This window comes from Ambystoma mexicanum, chromosome 2p (assembly GCF_040938575.1).
Source record: "Ambystoma mexicanum isolate Mex_15411 chromosome 2p, UKY_AmexF1_1, whole genome shotgun sequence".
Lineage (NCBI taxonomy): Eukaryota > Metazoa > Chordata > Amphibia > Caudata > Ambystomatidae > Ambystoma > Ambystoma mexicanum.
Genome location: NC_090923.1, coordinates 1,298,536,072 through 1,298,558,716, shown reverse-complemented (window position 1 = coordinate 1,298,558,716; position 22,645 = coordinate 1,298,536,072). Strand labels below are relative to the sequence as shown.

At 46.4% G+C, this 22,645-nt stretch overlaps 1 protein-coding gene across 2 annotated transcripts in view; it reads left to right on the top strand.

Moving 5' to 3' along the window:
* The first annotated feature begins 3,873 nt into the window (after positions 1 to 3,873).
* USP42 (ubiquitin specific peptidase 42) overlaps positions 3,874 to 22,645 on the top strand; it is a 1,198,372-nt gene continuing 1,179,600 nt past the window's right edge. For both annotated transcript variants that reach the window (XM_069645631.1, XM_069645629.1), the window contains exon 1: positions 3,874 to 3,962. The gene's annotated coding sequence lies outside the window, so the exon portion shown is untranslated. The remainder of the gene's footprint in view (positions 3,963 to 22,645) is intronic.

The window sequence follows — 22,645 nt, the reverse complement described above, 5'->3', positions numbered from 1 at the left end:
CAAGGAAGGCCCTATAGCGTCCATCCGTCTGCTAACCTGCCTATCACAAAATCAGAAGTTGGGGATGAGACAACACAGGGAAGTCAAGAAAGGGGACACATGGGAGGACCCCGATATATGTGCGACCTGGGATCATGAACGTATAGTATTGCAAGTTGGAACACTAGGGGGTATAACCACCTTATCCAGAAAGAGGGCTTGATGCCCCAGTTAGCCAAGCATGACATATTCCTACTGCAAGAAACCTGGTTTATTGCTGTCTTGCATGTGGATGGTTTACACATGTACCAGGTAAAGGCAGAGAGAGGTCAGAAGGGCCGCCTTTATGGTGGCTCAATTATAGGTGTCAGACAGGACATTGAATCACAACAGGTGGTACTCACCCTCCCCCCCCCCCTGGCTGTAATTCGATGCAAGCCATCAAATTGAGGTGGGGGAATAAACATCACATGGGTAAAATGCTACTGATAAACATCTATAGCCCACCAGACATACAGCTGCTGGAGCCAATACATTCTCTCTTAATGGATTTGTTTTTGGACTGGGGGAAAGAGAATGAAAGCCAACAAATTCTTCTGGCTGGAGACTTAAATGCGCGCTGCTTAGATGGGCAAGAATGCGCAGCCTTTAGACATGTAGTGAAGAGAAGTGAGCTGCTGCAAAGAGTCGGCAATACTAAGGGAGACAAGTGGGTACATTTCCAAAGGTCATGGGACTTAACACTTGTGAATGGCCGAGTTGGAGGGGGAAATCGACTGGAAGAATGCACGTGGGCACAAAAAAAATGTTTTAAAAAAAATCACAGGGCCACACTGGATTACTTCTTTGGTAATAACTAATGCCTAGAAGTGGTCTTTGATCCAAGTGTGACCTTGAACCACTATAGTGATCATACTATCCCGTCCCTAATGATACAAAGACCGGACAAGGAAGCTACCCCAAGATCCTGCGCAGGCATAAAGACTAATTGTTCAGGTAACCGCATTTGCTGGACCAACCCGCATGTCCAAAAGGCAAATATCTTACTTGGACAAATGCTGGTTGGGGATCCAGGGCTAGTGCATAGACTTCGTGCCAATCAAATAGAATAATGGCTCCACAGCCTAGCGTCCAAAACAGGGACCTTTCCAACTGGGAAACTGTTTTCAGTAGATAAACAGGTTCAGGGGTATGATCCCAAAATACGGGACGCGAAAAAAGAAATGAGAAAGAGGCTAAGAGCCATTCGGACAGCCGGATATGACCGTAGTGAGCAGAACTGTTGGGTAAGGACAACCATCTGTAATTATAAATGCTGGCTAAAGCACTGGAGACTGACAATTAAAAACAGACAGTGGCAGAACATGATTGGGGTGCTCAAAAGAAGGGACCCTAGAAAGATCTGGTCGGCATTAGCAGGGGCTAAAGGGGATGAAAAGAAACAGACTCTAAACCCAATCAAGGAACAGGTGTGTTTAGATCACTTAAAGAAAAAGGATGGCGACACAGTCAAGGGGATCCTACTGCAATACTGCCCAGGGGGTTGGCCATTAAATATCACACATGCCGTTATAGAAGTAAACATCAGGAAACTAAGCAGCCCCAGGGAACCAGACAATAATGGCTTAGCCAGTATAGTACTGAAACACGACCCAAGTCGGTGGGCTGAGATCTTGGAGACCCTGTTCGGGAAAGTATGCCAGCCACGGATGATCCCGTCTTCGTGACGGCAATCGATCTTGCTACCCATCTTTGAAAAAGGTGGCCGTATGCTGCCAGAAATGTACAGGCTATAGTCCTCATTGGACGTGACGGGCAAGTTATTCTCGTCCTTTGTACTGAGCATTCTACAGAGTTGGGTTGAAGAAAAGAAGATATTGCAATGCAATGTGTCCAGACAGGCTTCCGACCTGGCAGCTTGACCACCCATAATGTTAGGATTCTGGATGCGCTCATAACTGGGGCAGCAGATCAGGGTGGGGCTCCATTGTACATCGTATTTGTTGATTTTCAGGTTTCATTCAATGGTATAGACCGAGCCAAACTCTGGAGTAAAATGAAAGCGGGGGCTGCCCCACATGATTGGTAACAATATTAAAAGGGATTGCATCATGACACAAGGGCCAGAGTGAGATTGGACGATGCAGCTAACATGTCAGCAAGGACCACGATCCATAGGGGGGTCAAGCAGGGTTGCATTGTGGCCCATCTGCTGTATAACCTGTATATGGCGGGCCTTAACACAAAACTCTTAACAACGGTTGGATACTGCCCAAGAATAGGAGGGGTCCCCATACCCTGCATGTTGTACGCCGACGATCAAGTGTTACTCAACCACACATATAGTGGAGCGAGAATTTGGTGAAATATGCAGCGGCTAACGAGTTGGTCATTAACCTGGATAAAACAAAGGTCATGGCTATAACACCAAAACATGTTAACCAGCTGGAATTTTCTATAAGCTTGGGGAATCTGGCCTATGCGGACAAATATCCCTACTTGGGGCTATTGATGAGTGGAAAACAAGATTATGCACATATTATTGAAGCTAAGCAATATAAGGCATATCGTCAAACGCACCTAGCATCCAAATTTGTGAACCAGTCAGCTGGGTATACTATTGACGGTATACTCATGCTTTATGAGCAAAGCTAATGCCTTGTCCTATATTGCCTGGAAGCCCTAGCCTGGAGAGATGCAAGTTTGTTAGACAAGTTGGAGGGGTAGTGCTGGAGAAAGGTACCGAGAAAATTGTAAGACATCTTAACAGAATGTAAAGTCTTGGGCTAAACCTATATGCCTTATTGGGTAAATACGTACACGACTAGGATGCAATTAAGAGTGAGACATTTTGGGCATACTGCTCGAATCGAATAGCGGCTCAGAACAGTCACATATAGATTCATACTGGGTCTGGCAGCATTTTGTGAAACCCTTAAAACAAATCGCTGCACCTTGTGATTTTAAGCTGTCCTAGTCCGATATGTGGAAATCAATGCTATACTAGTCCTGCCTATGTAGTCTCTGCTATTGCCAAACAGGTCTAAATGCTGGTGCGCCTCTCTGATATATGGGTAAATGGTGATATAACAAACGATCTAGCAGGAACGTTATTGTAATGATGGATAGGCATATACTTTGAGTAAATAATGTTTAACTTTTAAATAAGAATGTTTCAGTCCATTGACAATGGTTTTAATAGGATTGTGAGCCCCTTGGTTTTTCGTTGTAATGTAAGAATGAAGCAATTAAAGTATGAATTTATGATATAATTAAATTGTGCTTGGTTTTAAACATGCACGGGAAATAGTGGACTGCACTTTTCAGTATTTTACCATATTGTATTATACTTTAGATCCATTCGAACTGTAAGCTAAAAGTTGTACATTAAAGATTATTTAAGAATCATACAATAAAACCAAATTTAAAAACATATATTACTACTACAATGAGACTGTGCTTACCTGCGGAAGAAACCTACCCTGAAGCGTAGAGAATGTTAATTGCCAACCGTGTACCTTCCTAACGTCTATTAAAACAAAGTGCCCTTGAAAGTCTAATATGAACGAATATTTTTTACAAAAAGGTTATTTTCAAACACGCCCTAAATTTACAACAATGGCAAAATTGATATATAAAGGTCGGCCCAAAAACCCAACTGAAAAAAAGCTCGTGGTATAAGAAAGAAGTCAAGTACAGTTGCTGCACCACAAAGTGGGGTACGCGACGGCCGGCCACACCAGTTCCTTCTAATGCTAGTTGAATCCTTTGAACAATAACAACAGCGTATACCGACAACACACATATTTCCTTTCCAGTGCATGCGCCCTTATTCTCTGCATGTTGCAGCCTCTGCTAACCCGGAAGAGCTTCTGTCGGCTCCCTGTCCTCGGCACCCGGATGTGGGAGGGAGTCAAACCTACGTCATTGTTCCCAGACATGAACGTACTGTAATGGGGTGAACTGAATGGGGTAAATCCCAGGTAATTTACTGATTTTGTTACCTTTGTGATTCTTTAAAGATTGTGTTCTCAGTTCAGCTTTGCAGGCATAATGTATGCCTTCTGACGCGGGAGTGGCTGATTTCATTCACTAAAAGCTCATGTGTATGCATGTGCCGGGTTTGCACTGTTTGAAATGCTTTTGACACGCTGAGACTGGTCGCCTGTTCGGCAGGATGCCGGGAGGCTCGTCTTCCACCCGGGGTATAGATCTAGTGTAGTTACTATTGGACTTCTGTGGTCCTCCCTGATGCTTTTCGTGGGCTTCTGCTTAGGCACCGTGCACTTATTATCCAGTGTGTGGCGTTGCCGCAGGGGGCGTCTCCTTTTGCTTGCCCTCGTGAACTCAGCCACCACTCGTGCAGTCACAGCGATCAGTGCGAGACGAACACGCATATTCGCACTGACCTGCGGCGAGACTGCAACTTTGAGTCGAAAGAAGGCGGTTGGGTTAAGCCGGAACCCTAGCTTCCGTTGTTTTGACCTGAATTTTTTTTTTGCGTCACCTTTTCGAGTCGTTTGTTAATCCAGGCAGCTGTGACGTCTCATCTTCGAGCCGTTATGCCTCTTTGTTGGTATGATGTCATGTTCCACTGTAGAATCTTTGCCTGGGTTGGTATTGTTGCCATTGGCAGCCGCCTCGGAGGTATAATGCTAGGGAGCCCGATCCCCCTTGTTCTCTACTTTGAACGCCAAGAGTTGGAAAGAAGCGAGGTAGGGATGCCGCCGTACGCCCTGGCGCTAAACGATGGACGGGCGAAGGCTGTACAACCGTTACCGTCTAACGTGGCACCCCTTGTATTAACTTGCCAACTCCGCTTCATATGGTCCTCACCCGAAAACTAACTATTTTGGTTTATGGTGCGCCTATAGGGGACAGTACAAGATAGGACGTGGCTTACAACCTTACTTTGATTTCAATGTTTATTTTCTAAAATAAGTTTATAATATTTTCTAAACACAACTTGTGAAACATTGTTTTTTTTTGTTAAATAACCACTGAAAGCAATGTTGTCGCTAAAGATGGATATCGGGGAGAAGGCAGAACAGGGGAAATGTACACACACGGGGCGTGGGTGGATGCACAGATGAGCACAGCCCAGGAGACCATCTGCGTAAGCATTTTTTTTAACCAAATTGTATTTATTCATAACTTGATATCTTACAAGTTGAGAATAGGGTTAAGAAAAAAAATGCTGCTTCAAGTAAATATATACTTTAAAAAGAATAAAAGGTAAGGCGTTTAACGGTTGCAAAAGGGTCCTACAAAAACTAAGGTGCTTCCTCTTAAGTGTGTGTGTACTTTATTTCACTGTGGACATATTTTCTCTTCTTTTTCGGCTGTTTTACATCAATTAATAACTCACTCTTTAACAAAAATGTCTCTATTCCCTCTCAATTCTAATCCTTCATTGGGAATCTGCAAAGTCCAATTACAGCACCCTGAATTGCGCTTCATCCACCCTAGCACATTAGAATGCCAATATCAGGGTTTTCTAAATTGTTGGGAGCCATTTAGCTCTGTCCATGAGAACCTGGTTATCTTAATACCAGCAGCTACCAGGAGGTATTTTTGACGTCCGAGGCTTACTTGTGCCAGATAAACATGACTCTTCATATAAAGTTTATTTTGGAAATAATTTCCATTAAAACACATAAAAGATATACATTTCAACAACATTAAATAAAAGTACATATAAAGAAGGCAGGCCTAGCACTTTAAAACAATCTAATAAAGGTTAAAAAGTATTAAACACAATTCTGAAACTTCATAAGACATTTCCTTATACTCCAGGCATTCCTCAGAAATGGGAGAAAAGCCCAATCTACTCGTGGAGAATCGGCCCATAACAAGTCAAACAGGGCAGGTTTGTACTGCAGAAACCGTAGTAGGTGCAAGAGTGAGTGCAATTTGGGGGATTGGGGAGGGTGCGCAGAACAGCAAGACATAGGCCATATCTTCCCTTTAAGTGCCCACTTAGGCTTTGAAGCAGCCTTTAGGTATGCAGATAACCCATAACATTGTTCCATCAAACCCTTCTCCGTCATTACAGGTTTATCAATAATGTCACATTTTTATTTAGCATTTCGTGGACTTCTCTAAGCATCACAATAATATTCATTTTAATGGTAATGTAATATTACGTAGTTGAGTATAGCTTACATAATGGGAGTCAGCTGTTCTAATTGTGCTAACTTTACAGAATGCAAACATGCAATGAATATTTGTTTTTCTTTTTTCCTCTCACTTTAATGTGTGTTAGTTCAAGATGGTGTCCAATTTTAGTGCCTTGTGCTTTGTCCAACCAGTTCCTATGGGTTTATATATTCTACAGGGTTCGAAATTGCTGGGAGCTTAGAGCTATTTAGCTTCTCCTTCTGCCTAGGAAAACCTGGTTAGCAGCTTGAAAGCAACCTGCTGAACATTAATTTCCAAATCATTGCTCCATTTGGATAGCTTTTCAGATCGCTTCATAAGTATCAATGTGCCCTGACTGGATTACATTTCAGATCGCTTCATAAGTATCAATGTGCCCTGACTGGATTACAATCAGTACTTTCCGCCTTTTATAAATATTCGCACACAGAGAAGGGCTCTAAGCCAGTCGGGTGGCTAGAAACAGGGAGAGAAGTGTACCACCTGTGTTTCTTCAGCCACCCTAGGTCCTTCCCGTCTTGATTGTGGATAGGCAACAGGGGGCCCCTTCTTTTTGTCTCCCCATCTCTCCCCTCCACCCCCCCTCTTACCTGCTGGACAGCAGCTCCTTCCTGCTGCCATAGTAATATAAAAGAGATGGTGTCCCTTTTCTATTTACTATGGCTGTGACCATCTTGTTTTTATTTTTCGTAGGACATTGGACTTGTGCAAAATGCACAGAGCCCGTCTCCCATGACATTTTTTTTAAACACTTTTCTAACCCTGCAGTGCGAATAGTAGAGTAGTATCGGCCCCTTGTCAATGCTGTGTACATGGCTGGTAACCTCCTTCAGTCCTCGCAGAGGAACTCGCTTCACTATGGTCTGGCTGGGCTCGGAGACATGCCGTAACAGGCCATGTGCCACCCCGACTCGGTGCGTGATGGCTATATTGTGATAGTTATATTCCAAACTGCATGGATTAACGATACACCTAGTCAAAACTAAGGTCATGGCATTCAGTTTAACGAGAACCCCTTGTTTTAACTGGCATATTCCATTTAAGGTAGAATGTTACTCAATATCCATACTTAGTATTATTATTGATCACCACCTTTCCTGTTATTAAATAGCAAATATATGCAATTAGTAACAATCTTGAAACCACTAATTCAAACATATAAAATACAGTTGACAGGCAGTCATTCTATACTACTGCGAGATCTGGTCATTAGAACACAAGGAGCTCTTTGATAGACGAGGGTAAATGTTTACAAATATGCCTTCGAGTCTGCTGGGTGCAGATATAATAGCTGAGCTTGCATTAGGATCTTTGAGAGTCGGGGCACTGCAGCAAATCCATTTCAAATGGCACTTAATGATTCACCATGATATATCAATGAGTTTTTTGCATCATGGTATTATAATATGTTTTCTCACACCTGGGACACATATTGTACTATAAATAACAAATATTTCTTTTTCGCCCCAATTCGGGGCAATTTTAGGCGATATTACCCTTGGCAGTGGGCCGACCTCGTTGGTAACAAGCCTCCGCACTAGTAAAGGACCAGAGCAAAGCGAGGGTCCCTTTAATAAGGGTGGCAGTGCCATTACCGATGGGGTCGTCCTGCCGCTGAGGGTAATATCGCCATTGGCACCCGGTAGTTACCTATGCGGGTGCTGATGGTGTTATATTATAATTTTTTGATTATTATTTCAAACATAAAAACCAAACAATGAACAAGTTATACCTTCCAATTCTCATGTAAAGTTTCTTATGTCCAACGCCCCCGATAACCCCTCCCCTATCCGAGCCTACCCCACATAACCGCCTTCCCCCACCATTTCTGAGGCCCCCCTCGGTTCCTCCTGAAAAACCATTGTCCTCGAGGCTTGCCTGGTCAGACCCAGACAGTGTAGCTTCTAATTGCCTCCAGGCTATCAACGTCTCCAGTTCATCTCCACCTCCGTTTACTGCTTCGCTTCACACCAAAGTTTTCGCATCCGCCCATTTCCGGAGATCATGCCACCAGGCTTCTACTTTCGGCCTATTACTTGCTTTCCAGCCCATAGCTATTCTGCGCTTAGCAAGTATATTAGCCAGGTATTTGAATTTACTTACATGTTTCAGTTTACGCGGCCTAGGGAACCCCCCCTACCATGCACACGACATAGATTCCACATCCAGACTTATCTCTTTCCCCCACCACGAGGTGGGCTACCTCACCCCAGACTATCCTTTTTTCCGGACATATGTACCAGTCCTGCATTCTCCTCCCACATTTAGGACATATTTGTGTTCCCGCATCCTTAAACTTAGCTATCTTCTGTGGAGTCATATATGCTCTATGGGTAACATTTAACTGGATTTGTTACAACCTCACGTTCCTGGAAACTTTTTTGCGGTATCCCTGTACTCTTACCCACAGCCCATCACCCATAGATTCTCCGGCTTCCTCCTCCCAATTTCTTCTCAACTGGGTCACCTCCTTCCCCACCCTCGACATCAGCAGTTCATATATTCGGGAGACCTTGTGGGCTCCGTCTGACACATCATAAAACGTTTCTATGGTCGTATTGGGCTGTCTAGCCAGCACTGTTTCCGCCCACGAGTCTTTTATCTTCCGCACCAGCCTAGTATAAGTAATGTACTGCCCCCGGTGTAAACCGGTATCTTCCACCAGTGTGTCAAACTCCACCACCTTCCCATCTTGCCATTCACCCCCAGCGTTGCAATACCGATTGGTTCCCAATGCCTTCTGACTATCTTTCTCAATTGCTCATCCACCCCATTCAGCGTTCTCCATGACCAGACAGGCCCTCCGCCACATTTTCCATCCCAAATCTAACATTCTTGTCCCCCCTCCACGTTGCGATATTGACAACCATATCCATTCATTCAGGAAAAACGGGGCACATTCAGCTTTCAGCAATCTGGACTCCGGTGTGGAGTCTTCCGATAACCATCTCGCCACATATTGTAGATGACTGGCCAGATAGTAAATATCGAAATTGGGCAATTTAATGCCCCCCTGTTCATATGCGTTTTGCAGTTTCCATAATGCTATTCTATTTCTGGAATTGTGCTATATGAACCCCCTACACATACTCTGAATTGTGACAAAAAATCTCTTGGGTATCATGTATGGTATGTTTGCAAAGTAGTGCAGCAGCCTGGGCAGTACCACAACATTTAACAGTGCCACCCTCCCTATCATGGTCAAAGGGAGCTTGGCCCAGAACCTCATGCTATTTTCAATTTTAGCGACCGCCTTCTCTGTGTTTTGTTTGTGTTCGACCTCAACACTATGATGTACATCTATCCCCAGGTATCTAAAAGTCTTGGTCTCCCAATGTATTTGTAATACCGGAAGTTTATCCCTTTGTATCTACCGAGGGGAACTATGCACGGTTTTTGGGGGTCCACTGTTATGCCAGACAGTGCCGCATATCGCCCCATTACTTCCAAAATATATTGTAGATTCTCTTCAGTGTACCTCGGGTATAGCAGCATATCATCAGCGTACATCGATATCCGATGTCTCCCTCCATTTGTGTCAATTCCCACTTTCTCCATATGCCTGCCTCAAGTGCTACAATAAAAAGCATCTGGGACCATGGGCATCCCTGTCTAGTGCCCCTACTGAGTTGCCATCGTTTTGAGATGGTCGCTCCCGTCCTGACTCAAGCCAGTGGTTTACTGTACAGCAGCTGGACCCACTTCAAGTATGTGGGTCCGACCCCATATTCTTTCAAGGCAGCCATCAAGGCCGTTTGAGTCGAATGCTTTCACTACATCTAGTGAAATTAATGCAACCTCTTGGGAGTCCCTTCCCGTCTGTTCTATGACATGATGGAGCCTTCTAAGGTTGTCAGATATGCTTCTGCGCAGAACATAGCCGGTCTGGTCAAGCTGTATGAGTTTATTTATAACCGGTCTCAGCCTATTTGCCAACACCGCTGTAAGTATCTTACTGTCTTGCTTTAGCATGGATAGTTGTCTATATGACCCGCAGTCTGTGCTCGGTTTATTGGGTTTAAGGAGCGGGATGATGATGATTGCCCCCCTAAGAGACTCCGGCATTGTACCCCTATCCAATGCCTCATTTAGCATTGCTAGTATCGTGGGAAGCACCTCTGCCCTATATGTTTTATAGAACTCGCTGGCGAGTCCATCCACCCGGGGCCCTGCTAGGGGTAATGGCTTCATCATTTCTTCCAGTTCTTCTAGCGTAATTGGAGCTTCTAAGTTCACCCTCTCCGCTGCCTCCAGTTTGGGAAGGTTAATATCTGTTAATGTTTCCATCATATCGATATCCTCCCCCTCAGTTACGTCCGTATATAATCGCTAGTAGTACTCTTATTTGTTCAGACCTTCATAGGTATCAAGTATTTGTCCGTCCATCCCCTGTTCCTCTCTAATTGTTTGTCTGGGGGACTCATTCTTGTACAGCCAGGCTAATAATCTGCCTGGCCTATCTCCCTCTCTGTGCTGCCTTTCAACATATTTTTTGTAGTTCAGGTTGCATAATCTCTCCCAGTGATCCCTGCAATCTTGTTGTTGCCGTATGGTCCCAGCCTCCTCCAAGGTATGTCTACCTTCCCGCATTATTGTCTCTAATCTTCTTTCTGCCTCGTGCAACTCTTGTGGTGTTCCGCCTTGCAGGCCTTTAGATTTAGATATTGCTGCCCCCCTCACTACCACCTTGAATGCCTCCCATGGTGTACCAGCCGATTCCACACTCCTGGTGTTTTGTACAAAATGTTCTCTTATTTCCTTCCTCAGATCCTCTCTGAACACAGTGTCCTTCAGCGCTTCAGCTCTAAACCTCCATGTCGGGATTCTGGCCCTAGGTGTCGAGTATTGCCATGTTATAATCAAGATGGCGCATGGTCTGAGAGGACCCTCGCCTCAAAGCCTTAGCTTCCGGGTTGGGCCTTTCAACCCTCTCATCTAATCTATCGAACTTGGGATTCAGCGTGCAGTTAAAGTCCCCTCCCCATATAACTGCCCCTCCGCTATACAGACTGTTCTTACTATATAGGACTTTGAAATATCTGGCGTCCTGGTTCAGGGCGTACGTGTTAATGATGCTCAGTTCCTTCATTTCTACTAGCCCCCTTATTAACGCCATCCTTCCGTCTGGCTCTATAGTAGATTGCAGTAGCTTAAAGGGGACATGCAGCGCTATGAACTTAATAACCCCTCCGGCGTATGCTGAATAGATTGCTCCTGTGGTGCTCCCTCTCCATTTCCTTCCCACCACCTCATGTTTATCTATGGTCCAGTGAGTTTCCTGTAATAAGGCAATATCAATCTTCTGTCTCATCATCATGACCTTATTTTGCTTCAGATAGTTGTTGAGCCCCCTGACATTCCAGGTCACTATCTTAAGGTACCCCATCTCATCCACATCCCACTCCGCCTGTGTCCCTCCTTATCTTCCGCTCCACATGCAGTGATTTGTAGTTGTAGGCTCGCCCTTTAATAGGTCCCCAAACTCCCTCTCCCCTCCGCCCTCAGCTCCCGTAACCCCCTCCCAGCCCTTAAATTGAAACTCCCCAACTTCCCTTCCACCCACCACCCTACCCATCCCCAACTGTTGCCCAGCTCCATCCCTGGATCTCATGCTTTATATTCAAGTCCAGAGGCCCATATAATGTGCATATACAGAGGTCAATATCTACATTCTCTTTTCCGTAGAGTTCAATATCTACATTCTCCTTTACCTAAATGGTGAACCCCTTTGGATTTTATTACTACCCCCGTTACCATGTCAGTATTGGAACCGCTAATTAACATCGGCCTCATCAGTCAATAGTAGAAAAACTGGTTCACTTATCCTGTCTGCTTTGATTTTGGCCATCCGCATCCGCCGGGCAACCCCTTGTGTCCAGCCAGTTTGCCGCTTCCTCAGGTATCTTGAAGAAAAACGCCTTGCCCTTATGTAAGACTTTCAATTTTGCAGGATACAGTAGCATGCATTTGAACCAGGTTCCCTCAGCCGTCTCTTTATTGCCACGTAGTGTAGACGTTGTCTCTGTACCAGCATGGTGTAGTCCGGTTGTTGCTGTAACAGTCGCTGACGCTCTGCTTATCGTCCCACCTTTGCGAAAGTGTTCCAGAATCTTTTCCCTATCTTTATAGTTCAGTATCTTGGTGATGATCACTTAGGGAGGTGCTCCTTGTTGGGGTCTCCTAGCTAGGGCTCTGTGCGCCCTCTCTACTGTGAACCCTTGGGTGAGCACGCCTGCTCCTATGTCTTGTATCAGTTCTCCACGTAGGTTGTCGGGTCCATGCCTTTTTCTCCTTCTGGTAGCCCCACCACCTGTATGTTGCATTGTGCTCGCCCTTCCTCCTCTGCTCGGCTTTCCAGATTGCGTACCTGTTGCTGCAATATATGAACCTCCTTGGTGTTGACCGTGCGGGTGTCTGTTTTAGTTTTCACTTTGCTTTCTAGACCACTTGTGTGCTCCACCAGTGCTCGTATGTCCTGTCTCAGGAGTTTGACGTCCACACTAACCGCGTCAATTTTAAATTCCAATAAGGATTTTAGTTCTGCCACGGCTGCATCGAAGCTTGCTCCCCCACGAGGATTTCATTTCTGCTGTGGCCTCCAGGATCTGTTGATCATTACGCAGTGGGGTGGTTGTTCCTCATGTGTCTCCCTTTGCATGTGTGGACGCGTCCGGTGATTGAGATGGTTTGGTGAAGCTATCCATTGTGGGTTGCTTCCCTTTAACCTTACTATTTTTGGACGCCATCACTTTCACTGTCTCGCTCGCCTTAATTGCCTGCTTCCACAGTGCTTACGTTGTTCCCTTGTTTCTCGGGTTCCAATTCGCCGACTGTCGTTGCTCTCAAGTTGGAGCTTTGGATAGATGCCGTCTTGTGTGGTTTCATCTGGACCATGCTCCTTGTTGTGGCCCCCAGCTCGCTTCCTAGTATAATTACTCCGCCTCTCGGTGCAGAGCTGTGACTGTTCATGCACTGTGCTCCCAACTCTGCCTCTTTCACAACACTGTCTCTGCTAGCTTAGGTGACACATGCAGGCCCTGCTATTCAGCAGATCCGTCTCAGCATTGCCCTTCGGGTTCACATAGAATCACCCATCTGTCCGGCGTCCATATGTTGGTGTGGGTGGGTGCCACTTAGTGCACCCTCTCTGGCACAGCTCCCCCTGTCTGCGCCGGACTTCCAGCTGCCAATCCCCCCTCTCTCAATTCGCACTGATGGCCTTGTCCAGACCCCTGTAACTTCTTAGCCCCACTGTGTTCTAGCTGTCTTGCATGGCCTTCTCCACAGTGTGTCTCGTGGGTCACTTATCTCCAGACCCTGTTTTCGGGATCTCAGCTTTTACCGTGTTATATTTATGTCCAGTTGGTTGCCTTTATGGCAGTGCCTCTCCAGTCACCCTTCTCACTCCTACAGTATTAGGCCCCCAGGTAAGGCACTCGCCTCCTTTGTTCCGCGTTTCATTGCAATACCTAAGGTTATGGCTCTGTGTCGCATTCCTTGGCGTTGTTTCTCCCCTGCCGTGTGACTTTGAACTGTTTCTCTGCTTCCTTGATCCATGTACCTGGTTACGCCGTGCGACTAGTTGGCATACCTGTTATTGCGAACGTCTCCTCCGTGTTCGCCGGTCCTAGCTCGCTCTGTGACCCTGCTTCCACTTCTTGCGGGCGACTTTCGGTCCGTTCTTCATGTGCTGCTTAATTCCTACGGTTTACCGCACAGCTGCTATACCCGCTGGGGGCTCTCCATACATCCTCCAACGTTCGCATCACAATGCTCCACTGCACCCGGTCTTCTAGTGAAGCCGCCCCAGATGGTGCTGCCGCATTGGGTCACTCCAGCTCCTCCTCCTCGGTTAGTCTCTTGGTTCTGGGCCCTCTGCCAATTTGGGATCGCCGCACTCGATCTGCCTCAAACTTGGATCTCTCAGTGCTAGACTTCTCTCAGGATTACTGCAGGATCGGCAGGAGCTCGTTTTGGATGCACGTCTTGTCACATGGCTCCGTAGCCATGCCCATATATATATATATATATATATATATATATATATATATATATATATATATATATATATATATATATAATATAGCAGCTTTTTTGTGAGGCCCGGCGTCAAATCCTGGTTAATGGTCCATTTTCAATGTTGGTGACTGTGATGTCTTACTCTTGGCAACTGCGTAGGTAACTACACGGATGCTAAGAGGTGAGGGAGGGGAAAGGAGGGAGCAGGGAAGACAAGGGGGTCCTGGCCAGCAGCAGCCAGGCTGCTCTGAACACTGGCTTGTACCATACAGTACAGCCTGGGTGCCAGACATCATGATTAGCCAGCGCCCCCTCCCAGGATGCTAATGGAATTTCCTTGTTTGACAGTAAGGTTTAATTATCTATTTTTGAAAATATCTTACCTTTGAAGTGATGAGTGCTTAGTCAGATTTACCTTGTAAAGGAGCGTGTTTGCAGAATGTGTAAAGGCGACGGTATTGTTGAAATTCGGAAGCATTTGATATTAGACTGGACTGTTTGAGGTGTTGTTACCGGGAAACTGATTCGATTAAACCATGATGTATTCAGTAGATTATGGAATAATTAAATAAAGGGGAATATCCGTTGATTCTTCTCAGTAAAGAAAATGTGGTATAGAATATTGAAACTGTTGGAACTGTGAATGGGATTTTTTAAAATATATAAAATCAAGCCACAGGTGTGTGGTGAAATGCGTCAGACTGTCTGCTGACATTTTATTTTCCTGCGAAACTTGGAAATTTTAAAACTGCAGAATGAATAAATAAAGGTTGATGAACCTATTGAAACGTTGCAGTTTTTGTTGGTTTTGGTCCGTGAGGATATTTTATTTTTGAAACCACGTTGGGAGTGCTGCTCGTCGGAATGGCATTTCATTGCCTTAAATCTATATCTATCCATTTGAGCTAAGTCGCACATTCCACAATGCCACCTCGCAGCCATCGCTGAAAGTTAAGCTCCAATTCTGAGCCACAGCAGTAAGGCATTGCGGGTATGTAAATTTTGCTCAAATGCAAACCGTTTTCTCCAGGAAATTGTCTTTGGCGAAGAGGGCAGTGCTGCTTTATACAAAGCTTCATCAACCCAAGACACAGTAGGATTGCCATTAAAAATCAGGAGACTATGTATTTAAGAGCATGTTGACCAGGTGACCCAGACCCACAGACACCTGTTTGTTGGTGTATTCTTTGCGAAGGGCAATTGCAGACTTAACATATTTAGGCTTTAAGATGAGATGTATTGTTTGACTGGTCAAACATGTGCAACATTCAGAAACAATCTGGGCATAAATTCCCCCCTGGGAGGATCTTGCACATATGATTGTGTATAAGCGGCTATATAAATAAATTGTGTTTCAAAGCGCTTCAAGGCAAGACAGGGAACAACGGAAAATACAATGACATTCTTGCAGGCCAAGAACTGTAAGGATGTGAAATTAACTATAGTCCCCTGCCTGATTACATTTCAGATAGTGCAAGAGCTAAAACATAGATAAGGAAGGGAGGGGGAGAGTGGGAAGGAAATGGAAACAGACAGGCGACTACCGTACTAGGCCTGACGACATTTCTGGTAGAGCTGGGGAAAAACAAAAGGTGAGGGAGAGGAGTGCAGAAAGGGAGCGGAGGAACAAAACAAGCGACTATTGTACTAGGTCTGATGAAATTTCAGATAGTACTGGATGGGGGAGTGGGGAGGAGATAGACAAGGTTGCTATCATACTAGTTCCAAGACGGTTCTGATAGAGTAAGTGCATAGAAGAAAGTAAGGGGAGGAGAGAAAAGAGAGTAAGTAGTCAAAAAGAGTGGAGAAGCAAGAGGAGAGAGCGAATACAATTGCAGAAGTCAGTAGTAACACATAATGTTGCAAGCTACGATACAAGATGAAGATGGGAACAGCATGATGCAGGGCCACCAAGAGTACAAGATGCAAAGGAAGTCCAGCATGACAGTTGAGAAAGGGCGACGCACTGTGAATCAATGAAGTCCATAAACGTCAAATCCAGCATTGGCCACAAGACAGTGATGGTGAAACCAGAATGTATCAGGACAGACTCCTGCAGAAGTAGGCTGGAGGGAGGGGGAACAGGGTAGAAGAATCAAGCAAAGCGGGCAACACCTGTGTGTGAGAAAAGGGGGCGGGGAGTACAAGGGAACATCACAGGGGGGGGGGAAGGTGGTGGGGACATACCTTTGCAAGATCATACTGCACAAGACCACTTGTCATGTTTTATTACGGTTCCCATTTGCCATTTTTTTAACCGATGAGGACAGCTCACAGATTGTCAATAACTACGCGAGTATTTGGCAAACTCCTCCCACCTTAATTTTCTCGAGTGTTGGGGGGAGGGGGGGGTAATTTGGCATGTTTGATAGCGGTTGAGACCAATCCCATCCAACAGATACAGTTCACTCTGAACAGATTGGTCTGGTAAGGTCCTCAAATAAAATGGGTGCATGCTATATGGCACAGCCTGACTCAGTAAATTAGAGTCCTTAGTCCTACAGATAAGGAGTGTATCGGCCACTTTCACTCACTAAAAATAGGCAAATGCTCCCAAAAAAATAAAAACTGAGAGTAAAAATACTCCCAACGAAAATAGGAAATGGTCAAATCCCTCCAGGCTCTTGGATATGTATGAACTAGTAGTAAACGTAGTGCCAGGGAAGAAACTATTATTATTTATTTATTGAACATTAGTATGGCGCCTAAGTCACCTATACAGTAGAAAGTGTTTCCCGGCGCCACAAGACAAGGGGGAAGGGAACCGAGGAGGAAAAAACAACAATAAACGGTCCTACTAGGCCTTGTGACATTCAGATCATGCAAGTGCAGCAAATGGGAAGTGCAAGGGGGGTGTTGGAGGGGTTCGGCATAGGGAAGGTAGGGGAGATGCAGCTGGGTAAATGCTAAAACGGGGGACATCTGTGGGCAAGTGCTAGGTGAGGCCAGGAGGGCAAATGCTATGGGGGATAAGGTGAGGGTAAGGTAGCACGAGGAGGGGGGTGGGTGGACCAGACTCAGTAGTATGATCAGGGAAGGGGCCCCAAGGCAAGTGCAGGGTGTTGAGGTAGGCTGGATAAGGTGGGGGGGGGGGAACTGGCCCCTGTAAGACTCGGAAGCGACCAGGCAGCCAGTCGTATCAGCAGGGGGGGGCATTTTCAAGGAAAAGGAAAAGAGGAAGGTCTTGAGAAGCTTCCGGAACTTAGGAGATCCGCCTCAATTCTGAGATGGGCAGGGTGGCCGTTCCAGAGGGCGGCTCCGGCCGAAGAATTAGATCTAACGCCCACACTCTTCTTGGAGAAACGTCTGACCTGCAGAGTTGGAGGACCGAAGGACTCTGGGGTTTTGAACTTGATCCTTACAGTCAACTGGAGCCAGTGGAGAGCTTTTACGGCTGCCTAGATGGGTCTCTGGGCTTGAGGCCCAGAATAAGTCTCCCAGTCGTTAGTTGAAGAGGGCAAAGGGAGGAAAGAGGCAGATTAAGGAAGGGGCTGTTAAAGTAATCCAGCCTAGTGAGAACCAGTGTTCTAGAGACATTGAGTTTGTAGGGGAAGGTGAGGAAAGGGAGAATGCTTCTGAGGAGGTAAAGATGAAAGTGAGCCTTCTTGGCAAGGTCAGCAGTATGAAGAGAGAAGGAGAGCGAGGAATCGAAAAGGACCCTCATGTTTCTTGCCTCACAAGAGGGTGAGGGGAGCGGGCACACGGAAGGGAGCCTGAGTGTAGGGGGGGAGGAAGGGGTGTGTGTGCGCCAATGAGAACAATCTCAGTCTTGTGGCGTTAAGGCAGAGATCATTGGCAACGCACCAAGGAGGAGGGAAGCTTAAAGGAGAGCGGAGTCATCCGCATAGCACTGGAAGTGAGGAGAAGGTGGAGGTCAGGTGGGCAAGAAGAGCAAGGTAAATGTTAAAGAGCCACAGTGATAGCCTAGAACCCTGAGGGACGCCACAGGTAGAGAGTGAGATAGCAGAGAGAAAAGGGCTGATTTGAGAGGAAAGGGGTCAGCCAAGCCAGCGCCCAGTCTGCGATGCCCAGAGTATCACAGAGTCGGTTAAGGAGGGTGGCATGATTGACCGCGTGGAAGGCAGAGGATAGATCAAGGAGGATGAGAACAGAGGCAGAGTTGGAATCGAGGTTTGAGAGCAAGTCTTCATGGGTGTTCAGGCAAGCAATTTTTGTTCCTCTGGCTGCTCTGAAGCCAGACTGGTAGTCACGAAAAAAGCCAACCAATTCAGCGTGACAGATTAGTTGGGAGATGGCCAACTTCTCCAATAGTTACTTATTCAAAGTGATAAAATGGTTCTTTTAATGTGCATTGCTACTAGTTGGAGGAACTGGGCCGGGAGCAGGCTGTTCAGCTGCTTTAGCTGTCCAGCAGCAGCACCAGGCTTTTTGCGTGTCACTCCGCCCCCCTGTCTGCCTTGCCAGGCCTTTACTGAGCCGACGCTAAAAGAATTACTAGCATACTACCACTGCATAGTGCTGAAGGCTGATAGTCCACATACGCTTACTGCTTCTCACCGGCATTTGAGGCCCTTCTGTGAACTATTGTGAGTTTTCCGCAAGCCATTGAGAGTGCAAGCGGTATCATAATGATATCGGCTCACTGAAAACAGAGCATACCCTTTTTGAAAGCCTGCAAGGGCTTCTGGGAGCCTGTGAGTCAGGTCCGGTTTGGTCTGCACAAACTGTGTTTACTTAACTTTTTTTCTTGTGTAATCGGCAGGCAGCATCTGGGCATTACTGTAAATACGTTTTGGCTGGCCCCTGCTGTGTCTGTACATTGCATAATGACTGCCTTCCAATTGGAACCCCATGGAAAGCACGGTGGAAAAGCACAGTGCCCACGGTTTCCACTGTGCTAAACCCATGGACTGGGCTGCGCTGAGTGTGGGGAGAGGTTGGAGCTGTTGAATTGGTGTTGCCAACTCCAAGGATGGTTGAGTAGTTCCTTTTTACTTAAATTGTTTTAGAAAATCAAATTTTATTAGCATTTTTATAATGTCACATCTGACAGTGTATTGGCATAAAGAATTAATAAAAAAGTTTAAATGGCCCAGAAACACCAGTAACTATTAACTCTAAGCGATTGCGTCCCCCTCCCCTATCTTAACACACATCACATTAAACTGGTAACCATGTAAGGTTCGAAGCATTTCGCACCGTGCGTCTTTTCTTAACTTCACTTAATTACCAAATTTCGCAAAAAAGGGTAGCCAAATTTCTCCAATCTTAACCCTTGATTCATGAAAAAACATGTACTCCATTTCGTATATTCCCCTGACTTTCTTGTGCCATTCCACCTTGGTGGGAGCTTTGTAACGCTTCCAAAATTGTGCCACACACACCTGGCTTCCACCAATATGGTGCAGGTCATGTGGTTTCCCTGGTCTGTCCCTTCGTTTGTATCCCATACCCCGAACAGGAGGCCCCATGGTGATCCCATCAATACCCTTGATCCATGATAAGACCCACCCACCCACCGCCAATAGATGTGAACATCCCCACCACTTGTGGTAATAGTCTGTGCCCGGCTGCCGGCATTCCCAGCACTGAGAGTCTGCGCCCAAATACAATTTAGTGAGCAGGGCCGGTGGTGGTGCCAGCGGTGTATGATCTTAAGTGCCTGTGGAGGCTGATGATTGTGTGACCCTACTACACATGGTTAGCCTAAGTCATCTGTTCTATCCCTTGGCAGGTCTTTCGCCCATCTTTCCCTGGCCACTGGCCCCTGTGGGGTGACCACCTTCATTAGTACTCTATACAGGCATGCTAGGCAGTCCTTTGTATGAGTGCTAATTCAAAGGTGTTGAGTTCTCTGCGCAAACTGTTTCCCCATTGTGTGTCATTTAGAGCTTCCTTCAACTGCAAGTAGCGGAATGGAGAAAGTTGGCCGACCCGCAGGAAGTCTTCCAGTTTCCCCAGCGATAAGACCCCCCCCCCACCCCACTGACCCTCATCTGCCCAGCTCTACTCGGGCCTGCCTCATAGTATTTCTGAAACTGCTGGGGTTCCGCTACCATGTTCCACACTGGGGGGGGGGGCCCAGATGCATCTCAGTGGGGAAGGCCATGTCGTGATCCACCTTGTGTTATTCCCTTCTTTCTAGATTGACCATAACACTGCTAGGATGGGGTGACCATAACACTGCTAGGATGGGGTGTCACAGAATTCTACGTGGGATGTTCCTCTGGGGCACCCATTACCATTCTCCCGGGGAAACCGGGTCGAGGATCGAGTTGTCCATGGCTACCCAATGCTTTTCTGACTGCGGCTCCAGGTGGTCTATAAGTAAGCATAACTGAGTCGCTTTACAGTAGGTCTCTAGGTCTGGGAGCACGACCCCCCCCTCTTCTTTTGCCATTGTAAGTGTTTTGAAAGCTATTCTAGGTCTTTTCCCTGCCCACAGGAATTCCGGAAGCCTTTGTTTAACCATACAAAAAAAGTGTGCAGAGATTATTACTTGGAGCATCTGGAATAAGAATAGGAATTTGGGGTAGGATTGTCATCTTCAGACAGTTGAGCCTAGCCATCCATGAGAGGTTGAGTCTGGTCCAACATTCTAGATCGGTCTTCTTTTTCCCATGGGGGGAATCATTTTTGTCGAACAGATTGCAGAGATCCCTCGGAATCTCGACTACTAAATAACATAATCCTTCTCCCCCTACATTAAAACCCAGCCCCCTCATGTAGGCACCATTTTGTTCCCTTCCCAGCCCAATCGGTTTTGCCATTGATTTGTCACAGATTACGTTGAACCCCCGATAAATACTTCTAGCAATATCGGGAGGGAGGTTTGGGGTCAGTGACGTATATAAAAGTGCGTTATCTGCAAAGAGGCTGAGTTTGTATTCCACCTCTCCCACCCTGACCCCTCTAATGTGAATTTGTGCCCTTGCTCCTATTGCCCAGGGTTCCATCACCAGGCCATATAGAAGCGGTGATGCGGGAGGCTGGGGGGGGGGGACAGCCCTGCCTTATTCCCATTTCTAGCCTAAAAGGTTGTGACTCCCCTTGTTCACTGCCACCCTTGCTCGGGGTTCCGAGTACAAGGCTAACATCCAACTTGCCCATCTCTTTCCCATTCCCACTTCTGCCAGGACCCCCCTGCAGAAATTGCGAGCTCACCTGGTTGAAGGCCTTTTCGGCATCAAAAGATAACATTAGCACTCCCTGTTCTTTGGCCTCTGGTGAATTAACTATATGTAGGGTTTTCTGAAGGTTATCTGCCCCCTGCCTGTTGCTGAGGAATCCTGTCTGGTTGGGATGTATCAACCTGGGTAAATACTTTTCCAACTGTGTTGCCAGCACCCGTGTGAAGATCTTAGCGTCAACGTTGAGAAGTGATATGGGTCCGGTTTTGGAAGCACTATTATCTTTTCCTCCTGAGAGGAGGGAGGAACCCTGCCACTATCACTAATGGCATTGAACACCTTCGCTAGTGGGGGTGCCAACAGCTCCTGAAACGGTTTAGAAAAATCTGCGGTGTAGCTATCTTCACCTGGGGCTTTCCCGCTCTTTAGTTTGCCTATGGCCGTCTCTCTCTCTTTTGTCGTAACTTTGGCCTGTGCGTCCCCGGAGAGTTTCAGGATGGCCAGACCTTCCAAATTTGTTCTAACCGCGTTCCCCCTGGTCCCGGTGTGCCTCTGTACAATTCTGCATAGTACTCCGCAAAACGGTCGGGATTCCTTCCCTGGACTCTACCAACTTCCCAACCCGATTTCTAATCTTCACTACCTGCCTGTCCCCTTTGTGTCCTGGATCCTATTTGCCAGTATCGTCCCTACCTGGTCCCCCTGCTCATAGTATCGCTGTTTGGTGTATCTCACTTTTTTGATCACCTCCTCTATTAGTGTAGTATGTAGGGACTTGCTCTTCTCCCTCATTTCCTGCAGTAGGATCTTTCTGTCTCCCGATCAGCTGTGCTCCGCGTCTCTGTATATCTGTTTGTAATTTGGCCTCTATGAGCCCCCTTTCCTGTTTTTTCCTTGCCCCTTCTGCTATTAGTAGCCCCGTCATTGTGGCCTTGGCCGCTTCTCACACTGAGTTAGAGTGTACTTCTCCTGTGTCGTTGGTCTCTAAAAATGTGCATATTTCTTTACCCATGAACTCTCTAAAGACTGGGTCTCTAAGTAAGGTATCATTACAGCGTCACCCTGGGGTGACTCTCTTCTTTTTGCTTCAAACTTCCAGGACACAGTGACCACTTCGTCGGCCACTAGGTTGAAGTCTCCCCTCAACGGCATATGACCCTCACCCCAGTCCTCCAGCACCGAAAAGATCTTTCTCAAGAAGGGCCGTTGGCCAGAGTTGGGTGCATAAACGGTAGCCAGCGTAAACATGACATCATCCATTCTTCCCTTGAGTGCCAGAAATCTCCCCCAAATCCTCTTAACTTGGAATTCTTTCATCTGAAAAGATCTCGTCAGCACAATTCCCACCCTTCCTTTTTATGTTCTTTGTTGGAGGCCCAGAACAGCTGTACCACCAC